This window comes from Sus scrofa, chromosome 6, assembly GCF_000003025.6.
Source record: "Sus scrofa isolate TJ Tabasco breed Duroc chromosome 6, Sscrofa11.1, whole genome shotgun sequence".
In the NCBI taxonomy this organism is placed as follows: domain Eukaryota; kingdom Metazoa; phylum Chordata; class Mammalia; order Artiodactyla; family Suidae; genus Sus; species Sus scrofa.
Window position 1 is genome coordinate 106,472,595 of NC_010448.4, and position 26,449 is coordinate 106,499,043.

Here is a 26,449-nt window from a genome sequence, read left to right on the forward strand (position 1 = left end):
AGCATAACATCAGGAGATTTTTAAGAACTGAACTAAAAATATCTTTTTAATCCTTTTTTATACAGTTGACTTTTTTTTTTTTTTTTTTGGCCTTTTTTAGGGCCACATCTGCGGCATATGGAGGTTCCCGGGCTAGGGGCTGAATTAGAGCTACAGCTGCTGGCCTACACCACAGCCACAGCAACGCAGGATCTGAGCTGCGTCTGTGACCTACACCACAGCTCATGGCAATGCTGGATCCTTAACCCCTTGAATGAGGCCAAGGATAGAATCCAAGCCCTCATGGATTCTAGTCGAGTTCATTAACCACTGAGCCACAATGGGAACTCCACAATGGATACTTTTAGATAAACTCCAAGGAAATGTGAGAAGTTATATTTAAGAAAATCAGCTTTCCTCTACTTTTCTCACATTCTCTGGGTGACATTTTACCTGTCTTGAATTTAGTAGAGGGAATTACATTGTAAAATAGAACTTTGGATAGTATTTAAGAGGCTGCTTTTGCCCAATACGCATTATAGTACTTATGTAAATGGACAAGAATAAATCCCATGTAGTTTTTTTTTAATAGTGAAAAACAGTGAGGGATACAAAAATGTTTTGTTTACTTTTGTAACATATACTTTGGGAGGTTGATAAAGTATAATGCCAATAAGGGCATGATGAAATGTCTGCTGTAAGGCATTTTATACTCAGAAATAACATTTGAGGCAATGTTTCACAGTTTACAAAGTGATTTCCTTTAAGGTATTTTTCATAGCAACCCACATGAAGTAGATATGACTATCCCCATTTTGAAAGGAAGACAGTTACATTATCTTTAACATCAATGATAGCCATGGCAACTAGGCCCTTTAATTAAAATAAGCATACACACCCATACACTATGTACGTCCCAAGACGATTGTCATGAGGATGGTGAGGGATCATGTGGTAGCAAGTCCTAAATGTACCAGAAGAGAGACATGCTTCTCAAATATAAGGTACTTACTCCCACCTCTCTTGTTATTCTTCCTTCTCCCCAGGGGCAATGGCTGTGGGCATTTTTCTTCCAGATTTCTTCCTTCCATTCCCAAGTCCATGCCTGGCAGGGAGTATGGTGGGCAGCCCTTGATTTAAGAGGCTTGCTTTGGTTTTATAAATTACTCCTTTTTATCACTGAGCCTGTGGGTCACCGTAATTGTTTTGGGCAGACTTAGCTTATAGTGACTTCCTCCTGACTGAAGAATTGAAACAAATGGCATGGATTTTGTAAGGCGGCTGTGCTTTCTTTCTCCTTCTTGTTCATCCTTCCCAGGCTGAGGATGAGAAGGTGAAGATTGTACATCATACCCATCAGTTAGAGATTGAGCTACCCAACCCACTGAGGGGACTTTAATTTACAGAAAGGAAACTGCTAACAGCTATCTCTAAATTACAATGGTGAAGATTTACCAGAGGGAAGCTTCGGTAAAATAGGCTTTTTAGTCTTGTCCCTAATAAGTGTATGTACCTATTAGGGTATAATGTAAACTACCATTTTGCTGAAACCGGCTTACATAATAATTTTGTGCCGCTGGTTAACTCCAGTTTACTTTGCATTTAGTCTTGCCCTTGATTTTGCGTAAGAAGGGGAACACTGGTTTATCTGGACTGTGATAACCTGGATTATTTCCTGCTTTATCTAGGCAATTAAGTCAGAATTGTATACATTTGTCCATGGGTGATAGTTGTTGGTGGCATTCCATTACCATAGCAACAGGCTTCATTCTTGGTTGCTACTAATTGCCTCCAGAATTATGAGGGTAGGGAGGTTTTCCAGCTGACAGTGCACAGTGTTTGTAGAAAGTGCAAAAAGGGCTCTGTCAGAGCTCTCTATTTAGAACCAACGGCTCGGGGACCACAATGACTGAGATAGATGTGTTACAAGAACTTCCCAGTGACTTACTGCCCTGACTCTGGTTGCTGACAAATGCTATACTGCTACTTGGCTTCTGGGAAACGGAAAAGGTATTTGGCCTTGGGAGTGTTTCTGTGGAAAGTATAATAGCATGAACACCTGGTTCCCTATCCTGCTTCTTCAGTCAACTGCCCAATGGGTCATTTTATTTACATTCCAGATGTAGCCAATAAAGAGAATGAGGTGGCTTCAGTGAATTCTAATGGTCATACTATATTCCTTTCAAGGATAAAGTAAGTCTTTTAGCTTTTATTTCAAATAACTTGCTTATATTTTGTATGAAATGGATGATTAATCTTGTGGTATTTAAACCACTAAGTGTGTTTATCTTGATATCACAATATAACTGATATGGCTTATATCTAATGTAAATGTTACTTTAAAATATTTCAGTTTATATTAAATATATAAAATAAATAGTTTATATTAAATATTAAAATAAATATTTTAGTTTAAAATATGTTACTTTAAAATAATATAGTGCTTATCTTATCCCTTAACTGCTGGGCACATGGCTCCATTTCTTCTTCTAAATCATGATTTGGATATTTAAAAAAAAAGAAAGAAAAGAAAACCCCAGCTTGTTTATAATAGAACATCTCAAGTTTATGGTGAAGGTTTACTATAGTCTCAAGGTGTGTAACACTTCACAGAGCTGTACAAGTGGTATTATTAGCTGTCATTTAGATATTTTCCTTTGTGAAAGTGCTTTATTACAAGCAATATTTGTCCTACTACAGGATGTTTTTCCCAAGAAATTCATTCTCTAAAGGAATTCTCTATATCTTCCCACTGATGTTATTAACTCAAAATGATTCCTAGGCCAATATTCTGTCATATTCTTCAGCCAGGTGAATCACACATTGTAATCTGGCTGTTTCATCTCCTCTCATGCTTGCCCAGGCTGTGCCTGAGCTGCACAGGGGACTTGCCTCATTGTTCTTAAAACCCAGGCATTCTCACATCTCAGTGACTTTGCACATACTGTCCCCTCGGCTGGCCTGGAATGCACTCCTGCTCCTGCTTTCCCAGACACTTGCCTGAGGAAAGCTGGGCTAGTTCCGCCTCAGTGTTACCTCTGCCGTGAAGCCTCCTCTGACTCACTGTCACCCCTGCTTTAGGATCACCTGGGACATTTCCCTGTTGGACACATGTCTGTTTCACCATTACAAAGTAAGTGCTTTTTTTCTCTTTTGTGTTCCTGACACTTGATATAGTACCTGGTAGTCAGTATGTGTTAGATGAATGAATACAGGGTTAGAGAAAGCCATTATTTTTATTCTTTTTATCTTCCTTTATACTTCTAAAGGAGGGCAGAAGGGAGGGCCCCATGTTGTCTGAAGATACTGTGAACAGGATGGCTTTGTATAAACAACATGCTGAAACTGTGAATCAGCCAACTTTGGACAGAACTGTCAAGTAGGCAAAGTAGCTTGTCCCCTGGGTTCCCCTTGTAGGACTGAATTCATGCATGTCACTGGGGACTCAGATCTTAAAGAAAAAAAATAAGTTAAGTATAGACTACTTTGGGGCATGAGGGGTGGGCTGTGGAATTTCTGGGGACCCTGAAACACCACCACACCCCATGTGTATAGCTCTTGCTATGTAACAACACCAAAAGTTTGAGAAATTTATAACGAGTAGCAGAAGTCACACTTGTGCAATAAGAATCACTGGCCTACATAGTTTCTCTGAATACTCTCTAATATGAACTGTAAATGTTCTGATGGGTTTTCAGTTTCTTCCTCTCTGGGAAGCTGGTGGTGGCCTTTACTGAGTAGCCCTAGACTGTTCTCTGTCATGGTCTGGGTTAAACTCTGTGCCATGCTGACTTGCAAGGCTTTGTATTAGGCATGTCTGTCCCTTGCTTGAGAGCCTTAATTACAAATCAGAAAAAAGTCAAAAAGTCCTTGTCTTTTACGAATGTACATGCTCAGAGCAGGCTCCAATACTATGTCCTCACACCAGATTTCTGTAGAAGGCTGTCCTTCCTTTGCCTACTGCTAATTGTTCACATTTTCAGTTTATGGTGCTGCCATTCTGTGCCTCTTTCTTTTCAGTATTCTCTTGATTAGATGCCTTTTTTTCTGTGCGATGAGCGTGCTTTGTGTGGTGTGGCAGCAGATGGAGTGTTTTAAGCTGTTTCTGAGGGAAGTGCCCCTTCCTATTTGGAATTCGAGTTGAAAGGGGATCTGGCATTGCATGGAACCTTAGTATGTCCCGACTGGCACCCTTAGATCTGCCCCAGTACCAACAGCTCCAAGGCACCCCTGTTTAACTCTTCTATTGGTAAGGTGGAGACAAGAGGACCAGAGAAGCTGTATCTGTACATGGCTGTAGCTTTGAAGAGTTTTATCTACTGGGGCAGTTTTATGGTAAAATTTCCAAGGGCAGAACCAACAGGCTTTATAATACTGTGTCTGCTGGCTCTGTGGCTGCAGACATGATGACCTGGGTCTCTATATGCTTATAAAAGATACTGTTTATTTGATAAGGTATTCTTTTGTAGAGTGGAAACCAAAGCAAGCAGAAGTGCTTTCTTTTTTTAGATGTTTTAAAGTACCTGAATGATTATACTTCCAATAATAGATAGGTATTGTGTCCTTAAAAAACTTCATGTCATAGGCTTAAATAAGATTCTTTTCTGTCCTTTGAAAAATCATTACAGCTTCATCATCTTCATTTCTTATTACATCAGATGAAGGGAACATAGTCAATGAAAGGTCAGATATTTGTGTGGCATATACATAATGTCAAAGCTAGAAGTGTCCACATTAAAAATATATTTTGCTACTTTTGAATATATAAAGATTATAAGAAAACACCTCCAGGGTCTAATAATAGCTATTGCTGAGTAAGCATTAACTATGTGTTTCACTAATAACTCACTTTGTCCTCAAACCATCTGTATGAGGAATTGGGAATTAGAGAAGTTTAATACTGTGACATGGCTGAAGTCTGCAACCAGGATGTCTGAATCCAGAATCTGTTTCCTAATGGCTTGTGTTAACTGGTGACTAGAAACTGTAATAGAGGCTAAATAATTAATATTGCAAGCTCAATAAACATTTTTATAACAACAACAACAACAACAAAACCCTTATGGGCTTTAGAGGAAAAGGTGGAAGCAATAAATGAGAAAGAAACAAACTAGGGATGAATATGAATAAAGACAAGGTAGATAGAATGATTTACTTGAGAAACCTTGTTGGATGCTACCAGGATCAGTTAGGAACTCCGTCCAAAGCAGTTTGCTGAGCTTGCTTGAAGAGGTTCTTTTCCCTTAATGGCTCTGTCACTTGTATAGAAAACTGTACTCCCAGTCAAAGGCACAGACAGTTCTTTTTAAAAGAGAGGTATGATTCATATACCATAAAATTTAAAAAGCATTTTAAAGTGAAGAGTTCAGTAGTTTTGTTTTTTTTTTTTTTTTTTTTTGTATATTCACCAGGCCTCACAAACATCACCACTTGACAATTCTAGAACATTTTCATCACCCTAAAAAGAAACCCATTTCTACTAGCAGTCATTCCCCATTCCCACCTTCCACCAGCCTCTGGTAACCACTCATATTATCTACCTCTGGATTTACTTATTCTGGACGCTTCATATGCATACAGTTGTACAGTATGTAGCCTTCTATGTCTGACTTCTTTCACTGAGCCTATTGTTTTCAAGGTTCATCCAGATTGGAGCATGTATCAGTGCTCCAGTTCCTTTTAGGGCTGAATTGAGAAACATGGTTCTGGACCAGAAAGTCAATGAGCAAAAGACATTCTGTTACTTTATGCTGTGGAAAGTTTTATGGAGTGGAATGAATGCCATTCTAGGCCAGGTCCTGAAGTTTGGTGACAGAGAAAGACCACAGGAATGTTAACTGTAATCATAGTTAAATGTATTAACTTGATGCAGTGAAGGAGAGGACATGGCAACGGGACTGTGAGACATCCAGAGAGATACGGGTCTTTTTGTCAGGTTTGGACTTGGCTGAGTGATTTTAGGAGGGACAAGGGAAGAGATGAACAACACTGGATTAGGTGGTATCATGAAGCAGGGGCAGTTTAATACTTGGGTATCTCAGGGATCTTTGTTCAGGGTGGGCGAGGAACAAAGGAAGGCTGGGGAAGCCACAGGGGAGGAAGCAGGATTCCCCAGAATGGTCTTGCAGCCTGATCTGGCCTTGGGAGGAATTTTTTCTCTTGACCATGCTGTTGGCCTTGTCTGAGAATGTTGGAGACGTCACAGAGCTGATTTACACGCTCTCAGAGGAGAGGGATACACTCTGGTTCTGGGATTAAGGGACAAGTATACTTGCCAAGATTAGGCAAGTAACTCACAACCGAACTACCAAATAAGACTGACCTTCACCCATGGTGGTGACATCCCTTCGCATAAAATCTTAATGGTCTTCTGGCAGAATAACTTTATGAATTTTATCAGAAGGCAAGGAATTTGACTTCTCAACCAACTCATATGAATAAGCACCTTTTATTCATTGCCTGCCTTGTGATGGCCTTCATGCTGGGAATTTGTATATATTTCCTCTGGTAGGTTTTAAAATTAATGAAAAATTAATCTTTCTCATGCAGTCAAATGAGTATGTGTAAACATGCCTGTATTTGTCGATACTGTCACACATTTTCAAACTCTCTGTAGTGAGTGCTAGGCTCTAGGAATAAACAAGGTGATCCCTGCCCAAGAGGTTGAACAGTGCTATTCAATGAAATATTCTGTGATGATGGCAATGTTCCATTCTGCGTGGCCCAATGCAGTGTTCACAGCCACACATGCCTTTGGAGCACTTGAAATTGACTCATGGGATTGAAGAACTGAACTTTAATTTTAAATTTATGTTTAATTTACTTAAGTAGCAAGAGTGGCACATGAGGCTAGTGGTGATGAGTTTGGACAGCATGGCTCTAGAAATGCACAAAAGAGGGAGTTCCCATTGTGGCTCAGCAGAAATGAATCTGACTAGTATCCATAAGGACACACATCTGATCCCTGGCCTGGCTCAGTGGGTTCAGGATCCAGTGTTGTCGTGAGCTGTGGTGTAGATTGCAGATGCATCTCAGATCTGGCGTTACTCTGTGGTGTAGGCTGGCAGCTGCAGCTCTGATTGGACCCCCTAGCCTGGTAACCTCCATATGCCACAGGTGCGGCCCTAAAAAGCATAAAAAAAGAAAAAAAATAGAAATGCACAAAGAAGAGAAAGAAACATAGGTGCTCACAATTCAGGGTGTGCTGTGTACTCCAACACAGGTCCTTCCAGTGTGTTCTAGGGGCACAGGAGACAGCCTGGTGGTGGAAGTGACAGGGGAAGCACCAGAGGAGAAGAAGTAGCATGGAAGTGAGACTTTAAAACAAAATAGTAATAATAATTATTGTTATACTAATAATAGCATAAGAGAAGGAGGGGAGGAAGTTGAAAGGGTTCATTCAGGCAAAAGGCATATGTGCAGAAGCATTGAGGCATTAGACATAAGCATGCAAGTTCAGCAAAAGGTGTGTGGCTTGGTAGGGTCTAAGTGTAGGTCTGTAATATTACTGTAATGTTACTATGCTGTGGCTTGGCTTTGGTGGTAAAGGCCTAATTAAACAGATTAAAAACAAATTTACGGAGTTCCCGTCGTGGCACAGCGGAAATGAATCCGACTAGGAACCATGAGTTTGCGGATTCCATCCTTGGCCTCACTCAGTGGGTTCAGAATCCAGCGTTGCTGTGAGCTGTGGTCTAGGTCACAGAAGTGGCTCGGATCTGGCATTGCTATGGCTGTGGTGTAGGCCAGCGGCTGTAGCACCAATTAGACCCCTAGCCTGGGAACCTCCATATGCCGTGGGTGTGGCCCTAAAAGGACAAAAGACAAAAAAAATTTTTTTTTACCATTTTTAACACTTACTGTGTGGTATACATTGTTGGAGAAATGGCCACATTTATCGTTTAAAATAGATGCATGAGTTGCCCTTATGATCCCCGTTTCTCAGAGAAAACCGAGGCCTAGAAAGGTAAAGGAATTTGCCTGAGGACACAGTTAGCGGACAGTGTTAGGATTTGAATCCAGACCTATTTTACTTCAGAGATGAGTATCTTCATCAGTGACCCTCCATCTCTCAATTTCAGTTTTTCTCAATTTAGAATTGTGATGGATTTCCCTTTGTCTATCTTCTATGACTCATTCTTATTATTAGAAGCCCACTAGTTTTTTGTTTTTGTTTTTTAATTTTTCGATTTCATATTGACAATGTTTCCTGGCCAAAAGACTGATATGAGATAGCCTATTCCATTAACTAAGCATTTCATGAACTCTGGTTTTGAAAAATACCTATACTGACAATTCCTTTCTTTATCTGTATATTTATGGCACCAGGAGCCTTTTCTATCCTAAAATGGAGTGGTTAGGGAATTAGTCTGTTAAATTGGAGGACTTGGTGCATTCATTCCCAAATTTGAATGGGCTCCTGTGACCGTTGTGCCCAGAGAATTCTTGCTTCCCCACAGGGGGATGGCTTGTTATTTGAGCCTCTCCACATCTTACCCTAAAGGTCATGACCCTGGGCTCCGGCTTCTTTCTTCCTTTTGGCCCTTTTCTAAGAGCAAATCTTAGTGACTGGATGGAAGCTTTGCTATTCTTAACTGAGAGATCTCTGCACCTGTCTGGCAGGCACGGTCAAGTCCTAAAAATCTCTCTTCCTGGCTGAGAAAGTACTTGTGCTCTATGAGCACCTTTTTGTTTTGTATTTTTCTCTACAGACACAAAAGAACGCACTTGCTGTCATTTGCTGAATTTCTCTAAAAGTGCATCATAGCGAGGTGAATCTAAAATTTGTACCTGCCGGGGCTTGAGCTTGTGAAGACGGGTAATAAACAGCACCTGTGTGGAACAGCACACACCCCATTGCTGATGCAGAACAGAGGATAAGGATGGGCTGGGCAGTGCTAGAGGGTTTGAGAGGAGGCAGCAGATACCCAGGGTTAGATACTTCACAGAGGGAAGGCCCACGTCAGGTCCTACGAGGAGGGAAGTGTCTAGTAGAGCAGAGATGGGGCAGAGATACAGGGTGAGGGGAATAATGAGAGAATAGTTTGGCTGAAAGATAAAATACAACTTTGCACACTGAAATCACCTGGGGAGCTTTAAAAATAATTCTCCTAAAGATTCTGGTAGGTCTGAGTTGTAGCCCAGGCAGCTGGCTTTTTAACCTTCGGGGTGATTTTAATGTCCAACCTTGGTTGAGGGCCACTGCCACAGTCTCCTCACTCGGGGGAGTTCAGTCCTCCTACCAGAAGAGCTGGCCAGATCTGGAAGCTTCTTAGAATGCTGAATTTCAAGTCCCATCCCAGACTTGGTGAATCAGAATTTTCATTTTCACAAGATCCCAGGTGGCCTGTATGCACAGTAAAGTTTGAGAAGCATGGCTGTAGAGAAAAAAATGAGAGATATGGTTGCAGAGGGCAGATTAGCTAACCAGATTTTCCCAGCCCTTATGCTGGGCTAGGAATGAATTCCAGGTGGGCAGTGATACTGTTTTGCCCTCAAGCCATTAAGGATGCTTGTACATCTTGTTGCAAGAAGTCTCTGGTTATCTATATGTGCTCCATAAATATTCTTGCATTTTCTCTGGGTGCCTTGAGGGAAAAAAGGCTGGGCAGCACTAGCTAAAGAGTTGGACTGCACTCTATCAGCAGTGGAGATCCCCTGAAGATTTTTTATCAGATGGTGTTATATGTACTATGCTGTGGTCTAGAAAGATTTTCCTGACAGAGGCATGTAGAAGGGACTGGCTGGGGGGCTATTCTACAATCTGAGAGACATGGCAAAGGACAGTCACAATAATTCCCACATAAGGTGAGAGAGGCATGGTCATGTTTAGGAATCTGTATAACATGTAAATACCTGCCCCCAAATCTTCAGGGCAAAGCTTGAAGGGAGTTACAACAGATTCCTTTGTACCTTTTTAGAGGTAAAACTTTCTGTTTTATTTTAGTTTATCTTTGTGTGACATTCTCTCAAAGAGTCAGGAACATTTCTGTTGATTAAAATCTACTTGGCATAAATTAGGTCATAAACATTCAGCCCTCACTCTGCAGGATCCTCTAGTTCTTGGTGGGTGGGATCATCTGACTTGAGGGTTATTAGTGATTTCAAAGGAGAAAGGAAAACAATGATGGTCATCATTCGGTGAATAGGCAGCAAGGGAGAATTTCAGGAAATGGAAAGGTTAAAAGTCCAAGTATGAAAGGCTGACCGTTGTGGGGACTCAGAACAATACATTCTAGTTGGGACAACGGTTACAGGGGAACCTGTATATTCCAGGAGATTATTTTGTTTGGGAAAAAATGTTGAAAGTATCCATTTGCTAAGTTTCTTATTCTTAGAGGCCAAGCTAAAGTTGTCCTCTTCCATGAATTCTTTCCTAGTCATCCCAGGTCATAGTTTGCTCTTTCTCTCTTTTCTTCTCTTATTTCCTAAAATTCTTTTTTTAAAAATTTTTATTGTATTGATTTACAATGTCCTGTCAATTTCTGCTGTACAGCAAAGTGACCCAGTTATACATATATACATTCTTTTTCTCATATTATCTTCTATCACCTTCTATCACAAGAGGTTGGATATAGTTCCCTGTGCTATACAGCAGGATTCATCACATATCCATTCTAAATGTAATAGTTTGCATCTACGAATGCCAAAATTCTTTGTAATGAGTCAACAAGTTTTGGGTTTTTTTAGTCCTGATATTTGAAAAGTACTACAATACATACTTATTTTATAATAATTCACTTGAGTTTATTTTTCTTATTTATGAAGGTATCCTATATCCCTCCACAGATTATAAGCACCTTGAGGACATAGACCATGTCTAATTCCTCTTTGTTGCCCCTGGGAATTTTTTACTTTATAAAAGTAAAAAATTAGCCATTTGACTTTATAAAGGTCAAAAATTTGGCTTTTCTTGGGGTGCTCATAATTGAGTGTACATGATCAAAAATAGTTTGCCATATGCATTTTGTTTTCCAAGTTTGTTGATGTTTCCTTTGAAGAAAAAAAATATAGGGGTGGACAGAAGGCTGAAGAATCTTCAAAGATACAGTAAAAATACAGTGTGCATTTTAAACTATAGTCCGCAGTTTAAAATTAAGCCAAAAGAGTACCATCAGATAAAATCTCTTTTGTGCTTTCAGTGATTCATTTCAAAAGAGAAGATTTTTTTTTTAATTATAGACACATAGTTAATTAGTAAATAGTCCTGTTTTCCTAATCTTTTAATATGGTACCCATTTTTCTTAGTTGCTTTTCTCATCTTGCCATTTGGGTTTCTTTTTCTTTTTTCTTTCAGTTTGGAAGTCTTACCATTTGTTAAGGGAAGGTAACTCCTGATTATGTTTGTAGTCAAGAGTGTCACTAGTCATGTGGGTGTTAGCCCCTAACACATTTAAACTGCTAGATTGTGTTTTATGGGAAATCTGTTGAACTTAAATTCTTCCACCATTTTAGTTTTAAATCATGACATGCTATTTTAATGCCTTTTCTTGGAATTAGGAAAACTAGTATTTGCCCACATTCAAAAGGGGTATATATTTTGAAACTCAGGACATTGAAAAATTGTCAGTGTCACCTAAATTTTGTGGGGAACAGGGAATTATTTCCTGTAGTCTGTCCTGGTATTTGACATTATGGTAAAAAGAAGCATGTATTATATAGAGAAAACCAGACAGAGCTTGATCAAAAAAAGTAAAACTATTTTGCCAGAGTTAAATTTTTAAAAATATAACAGAAAAGCTTAAGATGGGAAAAACCTTTTAAAAGAATTCCTTAAGGAGTCAATCAGTAGTTTATATCCTTCAGAAATTTGTTGTGTTATAATAATGAACAGAACAAAAATAACCTATTTCCTAACATTAGCCTCTCTGCCTGCTGAGGTCATCAGACTTGTTAATGCAGTTTAGGCTGCCCTCTGTTGTGTGATGCTAATAGGAAATGGATCATTGCAGTTCATGGGGCCCTTAGCCATTTTGGTTCATGATAAATGGCTGACTTTAAGTGACATCCCTTCACTGATTTCCCACTATTCATCACCTGGAAGAATGGAACCCAAACATGAAGTTGATTTTGAAGTTGTCAAGAGTTTCACTGTAGTGTAAATCCATTGTAAGCCAAGGTTTTCATTGATTCAGGAAGAAATGGTATCAATGAAAACACTCATAAATGTTTTATGCTCCTATTTTTCTTTGATTCAAAAGCCAGTTTTCTATTTTATCCTCCTCTAACTTCTGTTGCCTCTTCCCTTTCCCCTCCCCCTCTCCAAACATTCTCAGGTTTTGAAAAGTCCCTAGATTTTTATCTTTGCAGATGCTTTGATGTAGTTATGTTGGTTTTTTTTTCCTATAAAATAAGCTCAAAATAAGCAAAAAGAATGGAACATATTTTAATTCATATGTCTACCTACATGCCAGGAATTATGCAAAACTAGTACAGAAAACTTTTCCCTGCTATATTCTTGCTCTTATGCTATTTTCTCCCCTTTCTCATCACCTTTTTTTGAAATACTATCTGGAAATACCCCCTGTACCCCATCCCGCCCCCAACACAAACCATTCCTGAGTAGGGAGAGAAAAGGCTATCTGAATAAAGCTATATTATCCTATAATTAGGCTCTTGCTTTCAGAAAATTATTCTCCAGCTTGATTTCAGGAAGGCCTTTCTGGCACTGTAAGGGTTACCCAAGATCCAGCCATGCCTAACATATGCCTAAAGGAAGTTTGAGTCTTTCCCGTGTCTCTGTGTTTAGAATGTAAAGCCTGTATTTAATTCAGTAAGTGTGATGCCCTCCATGTTGTGGGCATTTGGAGAATGTTTGATAATCTGGCAGAACACTGTTCAGAAAAGAAAATATAAATGTTCTTGCAGGTTGTCTTAGAATCATTTAGTGCAATTGAAATAATTTGCCATTTATTTCACCGGTTCTTAATGGAATTTTAACCTCCCTTATCTATGAGCATTGTTGGAGTGAGGGCGACAAGAAGTCATTTTGTTTGCTTTGTAGAACTTAGCAGGAGGAAGTGTATCCTTGGTTGCTGGTATCCTGGGAGGGAAGCCTGCAGAAACTCCCAGAGGCTGTCTTTTGACACAGAACATTTTAGTTCCGGGCAGATTCCCACCCCCACCCCCTGACCCCCCAAAGAACTTTAGGCCAGTGAATTGAAAGCATTTGAGGTGGCCAAATTCTTTTCATGCTCTAGAACCCCAGACACTGGTGAAATTTTCAGAGAAAGCCTAGAGGTGGTAGAACTGAAACATTAATGAGGTCTCCTTTGGTCATTTTTTTCCTATTGAAAGACTAGAAATCACTATGGGACCTGATTTCATTACGTATCTTAGATAAATCCTATCAGTCTTTTATTGCTGGTGGTGATATCTCATCGGAATGAACAAAATTTTTTTATTCTCAAATTGTTGAACAAGGAATCACTAATTTGGAATACTTACTCCATATGGCTCAAGCCAATTACCAAATCTTTACAATGGCCAGTTCTAATATTCTACGCTAATCTATTAGGACTATGTTGAAACATCTCCAGCATTTAATTTTTGGCTTGCTTCTGCATGGTGTGGCCAGTGCTGACATAGAGACTGGGTCAGGAGGATGTTGCTAAAGGGAGAACAGAGGAAGGGAGACAGAGAGGAGGAAACTTTGAGAAGGGCATGGACACCCTGGTAGACCACATACTTTTAAGAGCATTTACCACTTCTTCACTCTGCCACATGAAAGTGAACATTGATGGCCTTTTGCTTTCTTCCTTTTCTCTTCTTTTTTTTTTCTTCACCTCCCCTCCGCCATCTCTCTCTGTGGGTATAAATATGTTGAAACTAAGGAAAAGCAGACTAGAACCTGGGATGTACAAGAATTTTTTTTTTTAAGCAGGGGTGGAGTGTCATGGGGGTGGGTTTGGAAGGTTGGAGAAACACACCTCACCACCCAAAGGTTGTCTCAGGATTGAATTGCAATAATATACTTTTTTTCACGTAGGTGGACTTCATATTCAGAGGATTTTAATAGTCACTTTCAATCTATGTTGCCAAGCCTTTTGAATACAACATGTTCTTGAAGTCTAGATCTTCACATGGGCACTTTTAAAGTGAAACTTCAAGTGTTTATACACTACATTCTCACCCCCGGGTGTAGTTACTGCCTTTTATTAGACTTGCACAGAAACCACCAAATAATCTCTTAGAATTAAACTAAAAATAGAAAAAGAAGTTCCCAAATGGAAAATTACCATGCTTTGGGAGGTTGTCGTTATTATTATTATTATTATTTTAAAATGTAGTCTGAGCAGGACTAAACTATTAAGCATAAATATAACATTTTCCAGGGACTTTCTAATTGGTTTTGAAAGTCTCACTAAAGAATAGGTTAGCTGTTAATGATCTCCTCTCTTCACTCACTGATTCAAAGGTGTGATGTTAGTTTTACCCTGTAGGCTGTAACTCTGCTTCTTTGCACTTCAAAAAGATCTAAGGTCACTGATTATGACTTTGCCACTTCCTGCCCTATTGATCTTACAAAAAGTGTCTTGTGGGGGTTAGACCTTACTGTAAAGAAATCAGCCCAAGTAAAAATTCTTCATATTTGCATGTCTATTAAATTCAACACGTTGGCTTTTCATTTGAACCTGTTTTAATGTATAATTTGTAAGGTACTACTTACTGAGACTTTGGAGTTCCATGTTTAGGAGCTAAAATGCTTTTTGCCTTCCTTTGCTCCCTTTCTGAAACCATGATGAATCATGTATTGAGTAAGATGTGTGGATGAATGTGTAGTTGAGTAAGAAAGCCAATCAACCAGGAGTTGAGATTGTATTGAGGAACAACCAGTCAGAAGTTGCTTATATTTCTATGAAATTCTATTGACCTACCCCCCCCCAACAAAAGGCATTATTTACACCTTTTAGTCAGGTACCCTTCATAGAATTTATTCTTCTTTTGATGTAGCAGCACTGGCAGGTCTTTCCTGAGGTTGCCTCTTCCTAGATATCATCTTTGAGGGATGACTGTGTTCAGAATTGAGCTAGCAAATCATACATCTGCTTCTGAATCAGTACAGCATTTCAAATCTTCATTAGCTAAGCCCATAGTCTTATTTTCCTGATTGTGGTATTCTCTGCTACAAGGAATTATCAGTCATACAGTTTGGGGTGGAGGAATACTTGAGCTACATCAAGTGAACAGATCAAAAATGCTATTTCAGTTTTGGGTTTTATGGTTACTACCTCACACCATCCTGTGTTTTTTCAGCACTTCAGTGTGTGAGGCACAGTAGCCTCCAGAGTAAATTTAGACACAGCCCCCACTGCTCTTGAGCCTATTTATCTAATAAAATTTTTCATTTGGACTTTGTAAAAGTATGTCTGACCTCTGCCTAGAACTCCAGATACATACATACCGTTGTCTACTTTCACCTCCATTTGGATATCTAATCGGTTCTCAAGTATAATGTATATAAAATGCAACTCTTGATTCCTCTACAGCTCCACCTACCTCATCCTTGCTTTTCTCCTTTTCTTCCCCCTTTCAGTAAATGACAATACATAGTCACTTAAATAAAAAACCTAGGAGTTGTTTTTTAATGTTTTCTTTCCCTGAACATATCACCATTGAATTTGCCAGCAGGCCTGTCTCCAGAATAGGGGCCCTAATCTGTCCACTTCCCACCATATACATCTGCTTCTGAATCAGTATAGTATTTCAGATCTTCATTAGCTAAGCCCATAGTATTGTTTTAATGATTGTGGTCATTCCAGCTACCATCTTCTCTTACTTGACTGCAGTGGCCTTCTCTCTCCTACTGTCTCTTCTCCATTGGAGCAGAGTTATCCTTTTAAAGCAGAGATCATATCCTGTCTGTCTCAAAACCCCCATGGCTGGAACAAAATCGAAATTCCTTTCTCTACAAGGCGCTTCGTGGTCTGGCATCTGGCTACCTGGGCTGTCTTATCTCCTATCATTTCCCTCTCACTTACTGACCTTCTTACTGAAGCATCCCCAGCTTATTCCCACCTCAGGGCATAAACCTTAGCTCTTCTCTGTCCCAGAATGCTCTTTCCCCATAGCTCCACGTGGCTGACTTATTCCTATTGTTCAAGACTTACCTATCAACTCCTTACCTGCCAACTCCTCGGAGAGGCCTTCCTTGAATATTTCACCTAAGTTGTGCCTGACCCTCCCCTGTTTCTCTTCATCACATTACCTATTTTATTCTTAGATAAAAGATCACTAGCTAAATTTTCCTACTTATTTATTTACCTTTTTATTGTAATTCTCCATCTCCCCTAGAATGTAAGCTCAAAGAGGCCAGGAACCTTGCCTATCATATTTGCTGATGTACCCCCAGTACTTGCAACCCTGTTTGGTATGTGCAGTAGGTGCTCAGTAAATACTTCTGGTTGAATTCATGAATAAGCACATTTAGGTCCCTAAAAAATATAAGCTACTGAATCTGTGAATGTAAGGTAGGTTATATTTTAGTGGAACCACTCCTGCCAAATGTTTATGATAATTAAGTGACCCAAAGGCCAGGGAATGGACCTTTCTCTTCTGGTTATTCTATTAATTTGTGGCAAGCAAATGAGATTGGCCCTTGTAGTCAGTTGGCTTTTCTCTTGCAGTATCTTTGCATATAAACTAGTCATCATTTATCAGTTGTTCATATCTTTTATTTGCAACTTGCTGTGAGTGTTACATGCTTGAACAACAGTACAAAGTGTACTCCTTGCAGATAAGAGTCTGAAATTGTGATAAGTGCTCATTTTGACAAGAACAGCTTGCACTGAACAGGCAGTAGCCATGCATATGTCTCTCTTGAAAAAAAAAAAAATCAAATTCCAGACTGAGTGTGGTAAGCAGCAATTCATTTAACTGTAAAGATTCTGAATATATAATGATTTTCCAGGAATCGATGACTATATAGATAAGGAACACTTGAATATTCATTTTGTGACTGTAAATCTTTGCCAGTCAAGTATAATATATCGAATGTATGCCTATGTTTAAGGTCAAAGAGAGGAGAAAACCAAAGGGTTTGTTTTTTTGTTTTGTTTTGTTTTGTTTGCCTTTGCTAAAAATGTCAATAGACTGCAGGCCACAGACTCCCCAAAGTTAAAAGATGATAAAGATGTTTTGTTTTTGTTTCTTTTATTTCTGAGGTCAGAATCAGAATCTTTCTTAGCCTCTTCTCTCCGGTATTCCACTGTGTTATTTTCTGTCATTTGATGGATAATGTTTTCTTGTCCACTTTCTTAGGAAAAGTACCCGCCCTCAGGGTAAAGGGTTTTCTTCACTGACTTTCTTCATGAGGTTTTCCCAGTCCTCAAATGTCTGTGTTTTTACTGCATGGCAGTAAGTTTTTTCTTATGAGTTTTGGGCACCTTTCCTTCCCCCTATTCTACTGACAAATCTCCACATACTGAGTTCTGCTATATTCTCTAACAATAGAGGCTTTAGTTATATGTAGCAATATATTATCCTTTGATCAGTTTTCCTGATGGGAAGAACCACATCTTCACCTCTAGCCAGGAGTCTGGAGTTGGTGAATTCGTGGCTGAACTTCAGGTCTGGAAGAATTAAGGTTCATAATTTACCTGTTATTTGAACTTCACTTTCCTCTTAATTAGGATTTGATTTTTGGCCTGGCTGAAATCCCATTTTTAATTTAGAGTGATAGACTAGATTTAATTTAGAGTGATTGTCCTAACACTCAGTTGCTGACCATCAATATGGAATAAGAGTTTAGAAGTGATTCTTTCTCATTATATCGTAGAAAAATTGGTCAAGAGTTAGCATTTTACACATTTCCAAAACACCACCAGTTCAGGGATACCTTGTTGACCTGTTGTTAAGGGAAACTTCCTTTTGCCCATCTCTTCTACTCTCTACCCTTCTTTACTGTCCCTCCCTATACCCCCTGAAGATTGCAGAAGGGGGCTCCTGTGCCCTCTGCCTTCTGCCAATGGCACAGTCCCAGTAGGAGATCCTGGGGAGGGAGACTGAGGTCAGGCTAATTGCCCTCCTGGCTCCCTCCTCATGGGGTTGCCCTAGGCTGCCTGTGGCCCTCGACCTAAGGTCATTGTTCTTCCCTCTAAGACTTTCTCCTTTCAGGTTCCTGTAATCAATCCTGCCTCTCATCTCTTTCCTCCAGGACTGGTAACAGTGTTGCTGCCACCAGTACTGAATCACAACAGTATCTCTAACACTGTGTCCACAGCTTTGCAAGTCCCTTTCAGATAAGTCTCCACAGATTATCCTAATTTAAATGTTCCATTTGTTTCCGATCAGGATCCTGTCTGATGCGAATGTTATCATTTCTTAGATGTTGGATACTATCTACTAGCCTTGGACTCAGTGCCTCCTATATCAATGTCACCTGAATAGTCTATGGAGCGGACACACAATAACAGAAAAAGTCCCTGCCTTCTGGGTGTATCTATCATGTGAGACAGACAGGCTTTTCCTTTTACCTCGTTCAGTCTTCAGTCAATGTTTATTGAATAGCTTCCGTAAACTACATATGGTGTAAGCATCTGAGTCAAATACAAAGATGAGCAATATTTAGTCCCTGCCATTTTATATCTTTAACTGTGTATTTACAGAATATCCTAGTGTTCAGATAATTGTAATTTACAATCCTGGACCAGGCAGTCCCTTGTCCCAGCCTCATGCATTTGCCAGGATTAAACAATGGGTTAAGGGTGCTGCCACCACCACCATCCTTGGTCCACAGGAGCTGGTTATGAGCACATGGAGGCCATAGAGTATTACCTTTATTCATTTTTAGAGTATTAGCACCACACAGTGCCTTGGCTGAGCCTGCAGGAGACTTTCACCCTGTGATTTATTTTATTTGGTTGAGTTATATCACTGGTTCAGTAAACCTCTCTAATGCTCAATTCCTGAAACTATGTCATTGCTCTTTGAGACCCTGGACTGAATGGGCAGTGTCAACCTGATTTCTGTCTCCCTATATAGCTCAGGGTGCTACAGACTTTCATTCATCTGCAGTGGTCTCCTTCCTACCTTGAGTGCGTGATAAGTAAGCAGAGGTTGTCTCATTGTGGCTCAGCAGGTTAAGAACCCAACATAGTGTCCATGAGGATACAGGATTGATCCCTGGTCTCGCTCAGTGAGTTCAGGATCTGGTGTTGCTGTGAGCTGTAGTGTATGTTGAAGATGCAGCTTGGATCCCACATTGCTCTGAGCATAGGCCAGTAGCTATAGATCTGATTTGACCCCTAGCATGGGAACTTCCATATGCCACAGGTGCAGCCCTAAAAAAAAGAAAATAAATAAATAAATAAGAAGAAAAAAGAAAGCAGAAAATCACCAGCCTGTCTGGTTGAGCCTGATCCTGGTCTGCTCTGTTCTTAGTTCCAACTCCCAGTTCCATACAGTGACTTCTGATATTCTCAAGCGTGACCATTTCCTGAGCCGATGACAGGATCTCTTTTGTGCCTTCATTTTTCTGATGGAAATCCTTTAGAGTGTCAAGAAAGCCTTCTGGGCAGAGGGAAGACTTCAGGTTGAACACAATTCTTCTTTTCTTTTTGTCAGCATTGGGTAAATCATATTCCTGGCACAGTAGGTAGAGGACAGAGATGCTGCAAACATCCTTCAGTGCCCAGGACAGCCCCTCCCCACTCTTCAGCAAAGACTTATAATAGGTGCGTTTCAGAAGGTGAGCCCATGGCTAAATAAATGTGGGCAATTGTCTTTAAAAAATTTCTTCACTGTAGGACCTCTTAGGACTGGTGGCTACATTTTGGGAAAACCTGTTCTATACAGTTGAGTTGTATCCACTAGAACCTTAGGCTATGGTAGCTTTTTCCTATGTTGCTCTCAATGCCTGCTAACCCTGAGGAGCTGTAAAAAGTCTGCAGACACAGTATTGGGCAGGTCAAGGAGGGGATGACACTCCCTTCCTGTGCTGGGGGCAGGAATGTGTGTGAGTTTCCCTGTCCAGTTAGTAAGGCCTCCTGGTTATCTTTAACATTGTTACAAGATGATGTTCTGGCAGCCTTGCTCCTCGCACTTCCAACTGGAGACATCATCAATGTGCCTGTCAGCCAGAATGCTTCCTGATACTTTCCAGGGGTGCGGTAGGGGAACTGTACTTTAAGGTGACCCTGTTTGACTCTTCCAAGTGCCATGGGAGCAGCCAGGGAAAATTCACTGCATTTTATAGAAGGACTAGGACTTATTACTAAAAAGTTGTAATAAGCTGCACAAGGGTTTTGTGGAGACCTTTTACTCTCTGGCCTCCTTTCCTTACTCTATCTCCTGTTCCAAGTATGTCTCAACTCCTGCTCCAGGTGTATATTAACTCTTTGAATTATGTTCCCCTTCTTTGTGGGTGAGCAAAGCACAATTTATAGCTGAATGATTGCACCTAAACCAGAGTCTGAAGACATCTGGAGACATTTTTGGTTATCACAACCGGGAGAGTGTTCCTGGCATTGGTGGGTAGAGGACGGGCATGCTGAAAACATCCTTCAGTGCCCAGGCAGCCCCCCCCTCCCCCGCAACCCCAACCCTGAGTAAAGACTTATCTGGTTCAAAATATCAGTACATCTAAGGTTGAGAAACCCTGATCTAGACCCTAATCTGTCCAATAGCACTTTCTGTGATGATGGAAATATTCTATATAGATGTTATTACTACACGTGGCTATTGAGGATTTGAAACATGGCTAATGCAGCTGTGGAACTGAATTTTTAATTTTAATTTTAATGGCCACCTTATAGCTAGAGACTGCCACACTAGACAATGCAAACCTGGACCATATGTCCCTTGTCCCAACACCAGTAACAATATCAATGTTACATGAATCATGGGCAGAAGGGTTGGTGAGGAAATTTAGAGGAATCTGTAAGGGAGAGTATTTTCAAAGAAGCCATGAGACTGAATGCAGTGCTGGTTCCTATGAAGAAGAAAGATTTGAAAGAACCTCATTAGCAGTAAGGTTTCATGAGGCAAGGCCCAGAAGACTATGCTGTACTGAAAGATGAAACAACCACCCCCCCACCCCGTATTTATTTCGGAATGGATAAAGGGTTGGATAAACTGTTCAAGAGGAATAAGAAACTTATATTAGTGAATGAGGAAAATATGAAAGAAGAAATGGTGGTGGATACAGCAAAGTAATGAGGAAAGTAGATTAAACATGGAAAAAGAGGGTAACCTAAGATGGGAAGAGGGCTGGAGGAAGAATGGGACCAAGACAGGGGAAAAGCATCTTTCATGGAAGAAAATCAGTTCTCAACTGTTCTCCTCCTCCCCTTGCTCTCTAGTTTCAGTGATTTTTTTTTTCTGGACCTGTGTATATCTGTCAGGAAACACACGATATATATACTCAAATTGGACTGATTCGAGAAGTTGGTGGAGCAACTGTTTACAGAAGTGAGGACAGGAGATGAAGCAGCACAAGGGGTGATACAAGACCCCAGGGCTGTTAACAGCAGGGGGTATGCTCACCACCCCTAAGCCAGAGGTGTGAGGGGGGAGCTGCTACTAGACCTGCACCATGGAGGAGGGAGGAGAGGACAGGAGCTGCAACTGTGGGAGATCTGGCTGATGGGGCAAATATTCTGATTTCACTCCCTTCCTTCCTATACTCTCCCACCCTCCAGGGCTCCCCTAGGCCAACCCCAGCCAGAAGCCAGAGCATGGGTAACTTAGGTGGATGTACAGGATGGGTATACATGCAGATCAGCTTCCCAACACAGAGCAGGTGGAGATGGGGGGAGATGGGGCCAAAGGGGTGACTAGGAGCTATCCCACACACATGTCTACTCTTTTTCCTTCAAACCTTTCCTTTTCTTGCTGGCCTTACATGTCATTTTTTTCTCTGACTGTTACTCAGCTTTCACTTGTTAACTCTAACATGTCCTTTCCAGCTAAGACTGTTTTAATTCCAAGTTCATGGGCAGTATTGGTGTTGTAACTCTTCGGAATGACTTCTCAGCATCTCTGCTCTGCCTACCAGCAGCAGAGTCTCCAGCTTCCTCTTCTACCAAAGTCTTGCTTCTGTTCATCTTGAGGTCAGTTTTCTGTGCTGAAGGCAGCCCTACACCTATACCCAGTGATAGAGTGAATGATGAGTGACCACACAACGATCTCCAGAAGAATTTTCCAAGAGCTTTAAACAGTATTGACCTGGCGACAGGTGGCATTAGAAGTCATAGGGGCACTAAAATGTGTTGGTTTTCAAGTCACTGAGAAGTCTTGGCAAAAAGAGAAAGGTGATGTAATCATCAAGGGCTGAATCAAGAAGGCCAAGACTAGTTTGGAAATGGACAGGAGAGAAGCAAGTGATGTTTCAGAGATGGACTCTATAGGCCTGGGAGCGTAGTCAGATGTGGGAGCAGTGGAGAAGGAGTAAAAGGTAATGATGATTTCAGGCATTTAGATCTGAGTAATTGAGATAACCATAGTGTCACTGACTAAGGAAAGACAAGAGAATGAGTAGCAGATTTGCTTGCGAAGTCGAGGAGTTATGCGTGGGACCTGCTGAACTTGAAGTGATGGCAAGACAGTCTTTGGAGATGTCATAGGAGATTTTAAAGATGTCTCTCTGGAGCACAAGAAAGTAGCTGAGGCTAGAAACAAAGAAGAGGTGTTAAGCATAAGGAAATGGGTGAGATCCTCAAAGAAGAGATGACTAGAAGCTTCTCAAACTTAGGATCATTGCAAAAATCACCTCTGGATATTAAAAAGTTGATCACTCTACTCCCTCAGAGACTTGTGTTTCAATAGGTTTGAACAATATAATTTTCCTAAAAATATTCATTTTTAATGAGCACCTCCAAGTGATTTTGTTGCACTTTGAGAAGCAATATATTTTAGCAGAGAAACATTTCAGAGACTAAATTAGGAGAATGACTGGTGCTCTATCAGGTTAGAGGGAAAATGGGAGGAATGAAGAAAAAGAATGAGATGAGCAGATTCTGAGGATTCTGTGTTCTCTGTAAGGAAGGGGGTGAGGGCGTGGAAAGAGTATCAAGAATGTAGCAATTACCTGTATTATGGGAGTTCCCTGGTGGCCTAGTGGTTAGGATTCGGCACTTTCACCGCTGTGGCCCGGGTTTGATCCCTGGTCTGTGAACACCTACATCAAGCCATTGCACACCAAAGCCAAGGAAACAAAAATAAAAATACCACAAGTCTATTCTCCAAGGAACTTAGGGTTAATAGATGCAGACTGTTGCCTGTGGAATGGATTAGCAATGAGATCCTGCTGTGTAGCACTGGGAACTATGCCTAGTCACTTATGATGGAGCATGATAATGTGAGAAAAAAGAATATATACATGTATGTGTGACTGGGTCATCCTGCTGTACAGTAGAAAATTGACAGAACACTGTAAACCAGCTATAATGAAAAAAATAAAAATCATTATATTTAAAAAAAGTGAAAATAAAAATAAAAAATAAAATTTAAAACCCAGTGTTAAATACTATGGAGCAGAAGTTCCCAATTTTTTTTTGGTTTTCGGAACTCTATATAGGAGCCCAAAGAATTTTTAAATGAGTTCTATCCAGTGGTGTGCTGGTAAACCAGTTCTTCAAAACCAGTCTTTTTTTTTTTTTTTTTTTTTTTGCTTTTTAGGCTGCACTCACGGCATATGGAGGTTCCCAGACTAGGAGTCAAATTGGTGCTGTAGCTGCCAGCCACAGCCATAGCCACAGCAGTGCCAGGTCTGTGACCTACACCACAGCTCACCGCAACACCAGATCCTTAACCCACTGAGTGGGGCCAGGGATTGAACCCACGTCCTCATGGATACTAGTTGGGTTCATTACCACTGTTTTGCCAAAAACAAAAGTCTTGATTTGTGGCATTTGCTGATTTCTGTGGTATAAACTCCCACCATGGACTATTTCAAGCTATGAATAGCTCTCTGGCAAACTGATAGGAGCCAACTCCAACATATCACTGTAAATCTCTTGATATTTACCATATTTTACCATACTGATACTTAAAACTAAGATTTTAAAATATTTGTTTCATTTAAAAATAACAATAATCATTCATAACATGGTAATATAAATAAAATTTTTTTAAGGCCACATCTGCAGCATATGGACCCAGGCTAGGGGTCAAATTGGAGCTGTAGCTGCTGCCTTTGTCACAGCCACAGCAATGCCAGAATCGAGCTGCATCTGTAACCTGCACCACAGGTCATGGCAATGCCAGATTCTTAACCCACTGAGCAAGGCCAGAGATCGAACCCACATCCTCACAGAGACTATGTTGGGTTCTTAACCCACTGAGCCATAATGAGAACTCCATAAATAACATTTTTATGAAAAACAACTTTTCTAAAACAGGAATAAATTCGGTGACAAGAATATCATTGTTTTACATTTTTTATAAGTCCTTTTAATATCTGGCTTAATAGAAAAACTGAGTTCTCATATCTTCTTCCTCATTCAATCTGTTGCCATATCCCATGTCGTGTAGCCTCTGGAAGACTCCACTATATACTCTGTAGAGAATGAGTGAAGAAAGATAAATTCTATCTTAGTATTATTATGAAAACAGTTTTGACCTTGCAGATGCCCTGCAAGGATCTTAGATGCCCTTAAGGGTCTCTGTAGGAAAAAAAAAAATACACAAAATAAAAATTTTAAGGTGGAAATTTAAAATAGTAATAAAAGTCTGACAGAACACTATAAACCAGCTATAATAGAAAAAAATTATTATAAAATAAATAAATAAAATAGTAATAAAAGTCAAAAATTTTTCCTTTTTTGCACTTCAAGCATTGTTTTGCATAGCACACTTCTTATTAGAGACCTATTGCTGTAGAGGATGAAGATGGACATAAGGCCTTTGGGTTTGGGGAATAGAGGGCTTGTATTGGCAAAACTTGAGAAAGCAAAATCCATCAAGGTGCACATATATAAGTAATGTTTACAAGGACTGAAGGGGGAATGGTGGAGGGTGAGGAAGTCAAGACAAACTTCTCTAACACTCTGTGAGGGACAGGAAGACAATAATTTTTTTGGCCAGGCAAAGACTAGGTAGAAGAGACATTAGAAGCACTTGAAAAAGAATGTAATAATCAAGACAATAGAAAGAAGCTAATTAGTAATGCAAGTATTAGTTATCTTTGACTTTTCTCACAAGAACAAAATAAACAAAACAAAGTCCTTGGCACATACTTTGGAGACTGTCTGAGAACTGTGTTTTTATAGCAAAGTCGGGTGATGCAAATAGTTAATAGCTGCATGGAGCTTTGTTTATTCTAAGTAGGTCAGAACAAGTCATTCTAGTGGTTCTGAGTTGCCATGACCTAGGAGAACTGGCCTCTCCTTTTGCAGATAGGTACTCCTATTTGCAAATGAGCATATTTCCACAAATGAGCCATCAAAGAAGAATCCTTGGCAAGATGATAAATTGTGCCCAAGTGGCACCCACCCACCCGCCTGCTAAGTATTTCTTTCCCTTCTCCAGGCACATGTGCTGCTCAACAAGGGAACTTTATCCTAAAGATACTATGCTCAGCTAGATACTGCATAATCCCCAGAGAGGGCTCAGCCGATAACATGTTAAGAGGTCGAGCACGCACAGGCATTTACATTTTTGCTGACCACTCTCAGCGGGAGAGATTTCAGTAGCCAAAAGAAGACAACTCTGTTGGTAGAATTTTAGTGACTGAAAAGAAAAATGGAAGCCAGGCAGGTAATTGCCAAGGAAAACCATAGAGGCAAGGGTCTATCCCATCATTTGGGGGGAAGGGGTGGAATTTAACACATATTGTAAATTATGACGACAACAACAAACATATATTTTGTTCAGCACCAAATAAATGCCAATAACTGTGTTATGAGTGACTCATGTTACCTTACTTAGTCCATGAGAGAACCCAGCAAGGTAAGTGTTATTATCAACACTGCAGAGGCTGGGGCTCTGAGAAAGGAGGAAACTTACACAAGGTTGACCAGCTAAGAGGCAGAAGAGGAAAGCAAATCCACAGACACAGGCTCTTCTCTCTTTTATTCGAGTTACAGAAGACAGCTATACCGGTGACCATCCAAGACTACAGAGCATTCAAGACATTTGTTTTTTGTCTGTTAAATTTTTTTTTTTTTTAGGGCTGCACCGGCATATGGAGATTCCCAGGCTAGAGGCCGAATCCGAACTATAGCTGCTGGCCTACACCAAAGCCACACAACGCTGGATCCTTAACCCACTGAGCAAGGCCAGGGATCAAACCTGCATCCTCATGGATACTAGTTAGATTTGTTTCCACTGAGTCACAAGAGGAACTCTTGGTTTGTTAATTTTTGAATGTAATTTTATAACAAATTAATTGTGCCAACGAACAGTGAGAAAGTATCTGGGTTGTAAATGATTTCTCCCTTTTATCTTTCCTTTAACACTCCAAAAATACATCCATCAAACTTGGATCCAAACCACATTTCTTAGAATCTTCTGAAATTCTTGGCTCAGGTTT

At 40.2% G+C, this 26,449-nt stretch overlaps 1 long non-coding RNA gene across 1 annotated transcript in view; it reads left to right on the top strand.

The window, feature by feature from the left end:
- LOC110261181 overlaps nucleotides 224–26,449 on the top strand; it is a 51,965-nt gene continuing 25,739 nt past the window's right edge. Inside the window, exon 1 of the long non-coding RNA XR_002345057.1 lies at nucleotides 224–3,112. This is a non-coding gene — a long non-coding RNA (uncharacterized LOC110261181). The remainder of the gene's footprint in view (nucleotides 3,113–26,449) is intronic.